The sequence below is a fragment of the Coregonus clupeaformis genome, unplaced genomic scaffold, assembly GCF_020615455.1.
Source record: "Coregonus clupeaformis isolate EN_2021a unplaced genomic scaffold, ASM2061545v1 scaf1818, whole genome shotgun sequence".
NCBI lineage: Eukaryota > Metazoa > Chordata > Actinopteri > Salmoniformes > Salmonidae > Coregonus > Coregonus clupeaformis.
In genome coordinates, this window is record NW_025535272.1 from 52,293 (window position 1) to 63,774 (window position 11,482).

An 11,482-nucleotide genomic window follows, 5' to 3' on the forward strand; every position below is an offset into this window, starting at 1 on the left:
CTGGGCCAGAATTATCCTTATCATCCTTGGAACGAGGCCCGAACTCGGAGTTCCTCACCGCAGGTAATTCATCCTCACTCTCACCAGGTTCCATCTCTGAGCTACTGGAGGACGTATCCCTCTTTATAGACTAGACGATAACCTCCCTCACCACACTGCTTCCCTCTACACTCAGCTCCTTCTCAGCGGCCATCACTGCACCTGCCACCACAGTTAATTCATCCTCACTCTCGTCACGTTCACTTTCCTCCTGTAGCTCTTCTAAAAGTTCTGTGTGATCTTCCATTCCATAGTCACTCAAATCATATTCCACTTTTCTCCTTTGTCCTCATCCTTCATCTTCTCCTTCATCAGATCTTCCAGAAGATTTTTGCATCCCCCACTCCACTTTTTTTCTTGTCCGCCATCTTACCACGTGTCTCAGCTCATCCACACCCCACTAGCTTCATGTAGCTGCACACGAATTATGTACCACAGTATAAATGATAATACCCATAAAACCTAGCAGTCATAACAGGGAAATGGTTCCAATCATTTTTCCACCATTCATTTTTCCCATAGGGGATTTTAGAAACACTTAAAATAAGGGCTGTGTTTCGTGTAGGCTTACCTTGGCGTGGCGTTTTGATAACCATGTCAATCTCTCTAGGACAAGGTGACTTATCAATATTTTCGCCTGTATTTGCCCCTACAAAAATGACATTTAATTAGCTGCTAATGTGGCTATCATAAAGAACTACAAATGCCATGATGATCTGGACAAAATTGCTGAATCTCTGGGTTAACTATCGAATGTTAGCTAAATTTAGTAATTAATAAATAGGCTACATTTATTTAAATGGTCAATTCTGTGAACTGTCTTGTGCAAGTTTTAAATTGACACAATACCTGTTAGCAAAGGTGTCAGCTAGAGATGACGTGCAGGAGATTGCAGTGATTTGAGCTATTTGTTGTTTTGCATGATGTCTACTTTGATGATAATTAGAGTTGTATAATCTGAGAGGAAATAGAGCCAAATATATTGCTAAAAGTCACACCAGGGTAAGCCTACACAAAACATAGCCCTTATTTTAAGTGTTTCTAAAATGAATAAAAAGGGAAAATGATTGGAACCATTTCCCTGTTTGACCGCTACGTTTAATGACACCATTTTTGAAAAATAACAATAATAAATAAGCTGTATTCAGACTTTACTCAGTACTTTGTTGAAGCACCTTTGGCAGTGATTACAGCCTCAAGTCTTCTTGGGTATGACGCTACAAGCTTGGCATACCTGTATTTGGGGAGTTTCTCTGCAGATCCTCTGAAGCTTGTCAGGTTAGATGGGGAGTGTCGCCACACAGCTATTTTCAGGTCTCTCTGTACTTTGCTCCGTTCATCTTTCCCTCGATCCTGACTAGTCTCCCAGTCCCTGCCACTGAAAAACACCACCACAGCATGATGCTGTCCCCACCATGCTTCACCATTGGGATGGTGCCAGGATTCCTCCAGACGTGACGCTTGGCATTCAGGCCAAAGAGTTCAATCTTGGTTTCATCAGACCAGAGAATCTTGTTTCTCATTGTCTGAAAATCCTTAAGGTGTCGTTTGGCAAACTCCCAGCGGGCAGTCATGTGCCTTTTCATGAGGAGTGGCTTCCGTCGAGCCACTCTACCCTAAAGGCCTGATTGGTAGAGTGCTGCAGAGATGGTTGTCCTTCTGGAAGGTTCTCCCATCACCAGAGGAACTCAGTGACCACCGGCTTCTTGGTGACCTCCCTGACCAAGGCCCTTCTCCCGCTATAGCTTAGTTTGTCCGGGCAGCCAGCTCTTGAAAAAGTATTGGTGGTTCTACACTTCTTCCATTTAAGAATGATGGAGGCCTTTAAATCATATTCTTGGACTAAAATGATTGACACTCAGGTGCAAGCCTAACATCATGTGCAAAGGGCCTTTGGGTAACATAGCACATATTCAATGATATCTATTTTTCTCACGTAGGCTGTTCATTTCTGATCTTTGATACTTTTTTTGGTTTATAAACGTATCATGGTATACTACGTTAACGCTATACGTATGGGCCATATTGTTACTTGGTAGCTACTAGCAACAGACCCTGTGTTGTGGATCATCTACCACTATTTTGGACGGTCCATACTGTAACGTTAACGTTAGTCTCAGGCTTCACTAACTAGCGTTACTGTTTTAGGTGGAAATATTCTTTGCTACTTTTCAAACAAATACTACGTGATATTTCACATATCATCTTGCAAGATAGGCCTTTTGTTTTGATTGTGAGAAGTAATGGCCGAGAGAAGGCAGGAGACACTTTGTTTTGTTTAGCGTCGCTTAGGTTAGACTGCTCCCTTTAATGGATCAGTCGTCCACCAGGCTACACTCTACGATTAGGGGGAGGTGGGAGAGGAAGCGTTGGGTGTCTCGGTTAGGGAGACAGTGGAATGGGGTTCAGTGTTTTACTGTTAGGAAATATTTATGTTTGTTTCAACAGATCTTTACATATTTTCCTCACTACAAAATATTAATGCGGTCCTTGTGGTTACTAAACAGATTTTAGATATGCCTTTATGCTATAGCTTATTCCATGTTTACATCTTTGGTTAAATGACTTCAAATGCTAAACTTAAATGTACTTTGTGGAATGTCCATGGAGTTACTAAACTATCCAAGCTTAAAACAGGTTATTACTAGGCTTAAACAACTTCATTCATCTATTGTGTTCCTACAAGAAACTCAATTGTTGAAGGATGAGCTACTTAAAGTATGCAGGAGATGACAAGGGCAAGTAGTAGCATCCTGTTTCTCCTCTCATTCTCATGGTGTTATGGTTTTAATTCACTAATCTGTTCCGTTTCAAGTGGATACTATTATAACTGATACAGCTGGTAGATACATTTTGATACAGGGAACTCTTTTGAATGAGCATATTAATCTGGTTAATGTTTATGGTCCTAATGATGATAATCCCAAATTCTTTGAGAATTAATTTCTATTGATAGCCTCCATTCCTGGTAAGGTCCTAATGGCAGGGGACTTTAATTGCACTCTTGATACTCATCTAGATCGCTCCTCTGGTTTAGACACTTCCCACTCGCAGAGTAGAAAGAAATTACAGCATTTCATTCAGGACTTAAATCTATGTGAACCTTGGAGGACTCAGAACCCGAGTAAAAGGGAGTATTCATGTTACTCATCAACATTTAAGTCATATTCTCATGTAGACTACATTTTAGTTTATTGCTTCCCAATGTAGCAGGAAGTGGATATGATACTATTGTTTTGAATGACCATTCCCCTGTGTCATTATTCTATAGGGATACAAAACTAGTAAAAGGATCCTCTAGATGGCGTTTGCATCCCAGATGGTTACAGGACCCAGACTTCTTACATTACGTTGGAGTGCATATAGATGTTTATTTGACATTGAACACTGATCAAACGTCAGCAAGTACCAGATGGGAGGCTTTCAAAGCACATATTTGCGGGCAAATTATACGTTTTACCAGTTTAAAATCAAATAAATCAGAAAATGAGAGCAATGGACAGCAAAATGAGAGAATTGGAGAGGGAAGCTTTTTTGGATAACTCAGTCGAAGTAAACAAGGAATTATTTGGTCTTAAAGCTCAGTATGAAGAACTTCCCACCTCAAAGGCTGAAAACAGCTTAACTAGGCTGAAACAGTCCTATGATCAAGGTGATCATGGTTTAGACACTCGCAGAGTAGAAAGACATTTTGGAAATGTGATCGTTCAGATGTTGTTTTTGCAACAATTGTCCAAAAACCTGTTTTTGCTTTATCATTATGGGGTATTGTGAGTAGATTGATGAGGGAAAAAAACTATTCAATCTATTTTACAGTAAGGCTTTAACGTAACAAAATATCAAAAAAGTCCAGGGGTCTGAATACTTTCTGAATGCACTGTATATAGACAGGTGTGTGCCTTTCCAAATCATGTCCAACAAAATTAGTTAGATAGAACCTGCTCTTACCCTGAGAAACAGCTTTCCCAATCTTCTCCTCCTCTTCTTCATCTTTAATGATGACATTCAGCTCCAGTGTTTGACTGCAGTCTTCCAGCTTCACTGATGCCATCTCTGGATATTGCGATGCAAACTGGGCTCCACTGTCACAATCAGGACCCAGTGACTGTAGGTTTGGACTCAGTGTGGAAGGAGAGAGGCAGGCTGGGTTTGTCCTCACTGTTGATGTTACCGGCCTTAGACTGAATCGACCAGTAGTAATATAGAGAGCACAGACACAAAAGTTAGTGTTGACAGTTCTGGCACTTTCTTTATTCTCTAAAAATATTTTCACTTTTTTCTTGTTCAATTATCTAATTCAGTGCTTGACTTGGACTGAAATAGGTGCCAATACTCATTTTGGGTGCCGGTACTGTTTATATTAAAGTGCAGGAGCTCCACAATACTTTTGAGATAATACCTAACCTATAGTAGATCAACGCATAAATGACTCAAAATCCATTTAGTACAAGGTTACAGTTTGTTTTAGACAGCACTGTGTGCTAATTTCCTGAATAACCTTGTCTTCACTGTATTACTTCAATCAAAAACCAATTGTATTTCCTGTTCACACCACAGCAACATTTATTGATAAAGACTGAAACTAGTGAATGTGTCTGAATATTAGTACACATGTAGAAAACTGATAATCATTACATTCAGCTTCAAAACAGTAGTCCGACCGTGAAATTGTCTCTATTTGATGCACCCGCACTGTCCTCACTGAAGTCCGTTGACGCTGACCGAGAGGGCGCCGCCATTTTACCAGCTTGGGAATTTTACACAAAAACAATAATATGCCAAACGAACTCAGAAATCTCAAATAAATTTATTATTTGTAAACTAACATGAGATAATTATGTATATTCACTCAGACAAACCCAAAATATCTAGCTATGTGACTTGTAAAATAGTTTTTATCACGTTCTTTCACTCACTCGGTTTGACACAAAAATAACACATCAAACGTTTACCAAACGTGATAATACATTAACGGATGTGTTAACTAGCATGTTATGACATGTTCTTTCGACATTAGAAAGTTTAAACGTGCTATTACATACCTCTAGTAATACATAGAAACGGACACAAAGGTTATCTTCTTGACAACAGATTTATTGTGAAGAATGGTGCGCGTGATGAAGTCATTACGTAATAACGTAAAACTGCATCATTACGTGAAATACACAATAACGTTACTCAAATTGAATGGCCATCTCAGCGACAAATATGATTTGACATTTGTTAGTTTAGATTTGTTTGTTTATTATCACATATTTGTATTTGTAAAAGTAATATAAACGCACAACATTTTATATGATCAGATATTTTTATTTTTAAACACAACACATTGAATGATTGAACAATTACACATTACACATTATTGAACAATTATATATGATTTATTTTCTTATTAACTAGTAAACCTACACATTCTGAACAATTATAGTTTCAATCAGTGTATTGGTAGTTAGTTAACATGCTACCTAACTGATCAACAATTATAGGTACAAGCTAATAACAAGGTATGCTATCTTATTGAACAAGCAACTTAACTCAAATAATGATGTGTGCGCTAGGCATCTCTCTCCAGCTTTCTCCAGGTTGTTGTGCTGCTTGGCTGGCCTGCTGCTGCCTGTGCACGAGCTGAGCGCCTGCTGCTGACGTCACTCACAATGCACTTTTGCATCCAGGTACGTGTGTTGTGACTGAGTGTGTGACAGAGAAAATCGTTTTAGTGTCATTTAGAGGGAACGTGTGCATTTTAGTGTTTGAGTCACTTTTCAAAAGTTGCTAAAAGTTCCAAATAAGTTTTTTAAAGTAGCTAAATTTGTTTCTAGGTGCTGTTTGAAAAAAAAGTTGCCAGGGTAGTCTGAAAAGTTTCTAAATCTAGCAACACTTACATGAGAACTGGGGTATCTGCTGCTGCCTCCTCCTCCGAGACACTTCTACTTTGCATAGAGTTGATCAATCTGTTGATTGTGGCCTGTGGAATGTTGTCCCATTCCTCTTTAGTGGCTGTGTGAAGTTGCTGTATATTGACGGGAACTGGAACAAGCTGTGGTACACGTCGATCCAGCCCTCCCAAACATGCTCAATGGGTGACATGTCTGGTGACTATGCAGGACAGGAAGAACTGGGATATTTTCAGCCTCCAGGAATTGTGTACAGATCCTTGTGACATTGGGCCCTGCATTATCATGCTGAAACATGTAGTGATGTTGGCAGGACAATGGGCCTCAGGATCTAGTGATGGTATCTCTGTGAATTCAATTTGCCATTGATAAAATGCAATTTTGTTCCTTCTCCGTAGCTTATGCCTGCCAATACCCTAACCCTGACACGAACATGGGGTACTCTGTTCCCGACATTGACATCAGCAAACCGCTCGCCCACACACCACCATACACATGGTCTGCAGTTGTGAGGGTGGTTGGGCATACTGCCAATTTCACAAAAACAAAGTTGGAGGTGGCTTATGGTATAGAAATTACCATTAAATGATCTGGCAACAACTCTGGTGGTCATTCCTGCAGTCAGCATGCCAGTTGCATGCTCCCACAAAACTTGAGACATCTGGGGCATTGTCAGTGGTAGAAAAAGCACCCAATTGTCATACTTGAGTAAAAGTAAAGATACCTTAATAGAAAATGACTCAAGTAAAAGTGAATGTCACCCAGTAAAATACTACTTGAGTAAAAGTCTAAAAGTATTTGGATTTAAATATACTTAATTATCAAAAGTAAATGTAATTGCTAAAATATACTTCACTATCAAAAGTAAAAGTAAACGTATAAATCATTTCAAATTCCTTATTAAGTAAACCAGATGACACCATTTTTTATTTATTTATTTATTTATTTATGGATAGCCAGGGGCACACTCCAACACTCAGACATCATTTACAAACTAAACATGTGTTTAGTGAGTCCACCAGATCAGAGGCAGTAGGGATAACCTGGGATGTTCTCTTGATAATTGCGTGAATTTGACCATTCTTTCTGTCCTAAGCATTCAAAATGTAATGAGTACCTTTGGGTGTCAGGGAAAATGTATGGAGTAAAAAGTACATATTTTTCTTTCGGAATGTAGTGAAGTAAAAATTGTCAAAAATATAAATAGTAAAGTACAGATACCCCAAAAAAAGACTTAAGTAGTACTTTAAAGTATTTTTACTTAAGTACTTTACACCACTGGGCATTGTGTTGTGTGACAAAACTTCACATTTTAGAGTGTTTTTTTTATTTTTTTTATGGGGTATCTTATATATCCCAGCTTTACATAGGGTGGAAGATAGGCTTACCCTGGCGTAACATTTTGATAACAGTGTAAATCTCTCTAGGACAAGGTGACTTTGATCAATATATTCACCTGCATTTACCCCCCAAAAAGAAACACTAATTAACTGCTAATGTGGCTATCCTAAAAAACTACAAATGCCATGATGATCTGGACAACACTGCCGAATCGAGGCAAAGGTAACTATATACCTGGCTGGATTAACTATATAATGTTAGCTAAATGTAGTAATGAATAAATAGGCTACATTTATTTAAATGGTCAATTCTGAAGGGGGGCACTTACCCCGCGACTTTAAAAAACGCCCCTTTTCTAAAAACAACATTTCATTAAATAACTCAAAAAGTGTAAACTGTAGCAATTTATTTCACTTTATAGTTTATTAGCCTAAGCATGACCTTCATCCACATAATCCCCCCCCCCAAAAAAAAATTGTTTTGCTTTTTTGTGTCAGCAATTAGACATTGTTCTTAGGGGGGCGAGTTACCCCCTAGTACCCTACCGCCAGTCTCCTCTAGGTACATAGGATGGCTACTTCCCAACCAGAACCCTGGCCTGATGCGAACGTGAGTAGATTACGTTGAAAACAACGGTCGGCCATCTTGGAGACAGTCTCCACCTCTTATACCTCAGTGGTCAGGCGGGCACCATTCTTCAGATAAAGAAAAAATTGCTAAAACTGTGCTGTCAAGACAATAGCTGTTGTGTCCGTTTCAAATGTATTACTACAGTTATGTAATAGCACGTTTCAACTTTCTAATATAGAAAGAACATTTCATATCATGCTAGTTTACAAATACGTCAAGGTATCATCAAGTTTGGTAAAGGTTTTAGCTATGTGTTATTTTTGTGTCAAACCGAGTGAGGTGAAGAACGTGATAAAAACTATTTACAAGTCACATAGCTAACTAGTGACTTTGGGTTTGTCTGCGTTATTGAATGTACATCATTTCGTCAAGATAATCTAATAAAGAATCAATTTATTTTAGATTTCTGAGTTCGTTTTACATCAACGGACTTCACTGCAGACAGTGTGTATGCATCAGAGAGACAGGGAAGTTGACGGTTGCACTACTATTTTGAAGCTGCCTTAATGTAATGTCCAGCAGTTTTCTACATGTGTTGTAATCTAGGGTTGGAACCGGTTCAGGGAACAGAACCGAAAAAGAACGTCAAAATGAACCGGAAACTAAAGTGTTCCATACTTTTCAGGAACAGCAGTTATTTTAAAAGCATGGAATCCAGGTAATAACGTTATTTTACTTTCCGGGAATTTTTTCCCAGTCCCACAAAAATCGCAACAAAGCTCAATCTAGAAACGTATTCCAGTTTCTGCCTGCCAGCTGGAATGGAAATCTTTGCCAGTGGGTGTGCGTGTGGAAACTACCGGCTCCTCCCCTCTGAAGCATAGGTTACTGTATCCGACTGACAACGTTACAAGCATGATTCAGAAATTAGGGAGATATGTTTAATTTGAGAAGAATGGATTAACTTTTTCAATGATAGTTAAGGATACTATAGTCACCACGTTTCACATTGGATTTATTAACGACAAAAAGGTAAGACCTGTTTTTAATTCTAGTGCTGCACTTTACAAACAAGGTTGTTAGCTAGCTAGCTAACATCTGCTCTGTTCCAAAATTAAACAAACTCTGAAGTTCAAAGACATTCAAAGTTCCTCCATAGAAGCCGCTCCTCCGTAGGTATAATTATGTGGGCCTAATTCAGATAATGCAGGTCATAACACGATGCCCAGCGCTTCAAGGCAAGCTTCCTCTATCCTCTAACGAGCTCTCCACACCCGCAAAATGTCGCACATTACACTGTGATTGGCAGCACAGTGTGCTCTGAATGATTTTCCTATACAGATACTCTGTGGTGTTCTAGTGTATTTATTCTCCCACTTGGATGTCACTTCCACAAGCTTTAAATTGAGGGCCAGGTTGTCAGGATGGGTAATGTACTGTACACATTAATTACAAGTACTCCTAAAGATACACTTAATTTTAATTGGCTAAATCCTGTGTAACAACTAGTAATTACATTGTACTTGGCTAACATTCCATGTACTATGCTTTGAAATAGTGTCTTATTCTTCATCTGGGATTTGGATTTGTAAAATGTATTATAAAATGTATTTAATATATGTCTGATCAGGCTCAGGTAGCATCAGGTTTGTATTTTCATGCTGATCAAAGCTCTAATCAAATCCAGACATTTATAAGTGTTATAATGCTTTTGAATGACACTTCCGGTTTTGGCGGAAAATACCGGGTTACCCGGGAGAAGAGTGATTTATTCTCGGGATGGAACATTTGTATAATATCGAGGAAATATTAAACCCTGATGCGCATACCAGTTGATTCACAAGACACCAACTAAGTAACTTACATGTACGGTATCTTCATTAGGCCTAATGGCATTTCATGTCCATGATAGGAAGTTTGTTGTAGTGACTCAGTAAGGCTAATTGTAAAAGTAACCCTCTAAAGTGCCATGTTTGTACAGTTTATTATGTGGAGGAAACATTTAGGCAGAGGACCAACACCGACCGCTCCGTAGGCCGCACTGAGGCCTAGCTTTTACTGCAGTAGTGCCATGGACATCTTGAAGTTTGGCCTCTAGTAATTTAGGACGGCAACTTATAAGGCCTCTTCAACGTTGTCTTATCGTACAAGGCTCTACAGATATGTAAAATAAAACAGGTTTTTGTTATATTATTTGCGTTGATGATGAGAAGTAAGTGGTTCAACATAAATGCGACGGTCAGTGGAACATTGCGACAAGTGGACAATTGCTCAGTTCCCTTGTGGCATCAACGCTACCAGAGATATTTGATATAAGATCAAATGTTATGTCAATATTATTATCTCCAAATTGATTCCCCCACCCGTATTTCATATATTATTAATCCGATTTAGCTGTTAATCTGGATTTAATTTATAAACGCTTTCTGTCATTTCCGATTGGAGGGCAGATGACCACGTGACTTACGATCCTACCAATTTGTTACTTTGTAACAGTCAAAAGTGGTTATTCCCAACGTTGATCAACTCCCAATCTATGCCAAGATTTTTTTAAAGCATTATCTTTAAAGCATTATCACTGTACCATTTACACCCTGTATCCTGTGCATGTGACGAATAAACATTGATTTGATTAGATGATTAACGCACCATTCACATCAGCTATCATAGTCAATATAACAGTGACTGACTTCACCATCACTTTCTAGCCATCATTGAGATTGAGATGAAGATGGTCAAACGTGAAAATATAAAATACATCGTGATCCTAATGGAATATAACAAAGTAATTCTGTTGTCTTTGCCTGATTTATCTTTACAATGACAGGGGGTGCACCATTCCTGGAGGTACTGCAATACCAGGTCGATGCGTGGAGTGGAGGGAGCAAGCCCCTATTCCATCTCCCTGTTCCAAAAATCAATTTAATATATGGTCCCCAGATAGGGGACGTATCAGATATTAAACTGATAAGAACAGATTTTTTTTTTTTTTTTTTTGGAAAAATAATTTTTATTTTCATTTCACATTCAAATACAAGTACAAATTCAGTGCATAACGTTGTACATAACATGGATTTACAAAAACAGTACCTTAACCGTATAAAAATAGCAAAACTCCTAAAAAAAGTGCTGTTCTGAGGAACCTGACCAGCTAAAAGGCCTACATTCAAGAGAAGCATGTAAACAATTGCCTCTAACAATCTCCCAAAGCTGATCTTTCAAAGGAATAAAAACTATTATAGAAATAAAATCATACACATATACCAAAGGGAACTCTGAATAAACCTCAGTGTATATCAAATATTTACAAAGGCTTAGCCTACATTTCAATTTACATGACAGAATACAGTTATACATAGGCCTATATATAGGCTACAAAAAAAAACATTTACAAAGAAGGGTATATCCCTTTCCATCTATGTTTAACAGATGTGATGCCCCACTTATCTATTTCGAATTGTATTTTTTTCCAAATTTCTTGTTTTATAAATTTAACCAATCCCGTCGGTGACCACTTGAGGGTGTCATTGACCGCACCACATCTGGCCTCCCAAAGTTTAGTCTTGATAAGGGACACCAGAGTCACTAATTCTAATAATTGCACCTTTTCCACATTTTTTAGTTCAAATTTGGCTACC

General features: G+C 38.5%; 1 non-coding gene across 1 annotated transcript; it reads right to left on the reverse strand.

Moving 5' to 3' along the window:
* Window positions 1-10,669: 10,669 nt before the first annotated feature.
* Window positions 10,670-10,852, reverse strand: LOC123487733. Its single transcript, XR_006659868.1, has one exon. It is a non-coding gene; the product is annotated as a U2 spliceosomal RNA (small nuclear RNA).
* Between the last annotated feature and the right edge of the window lie 630 nt (window positions 10,853-11,482).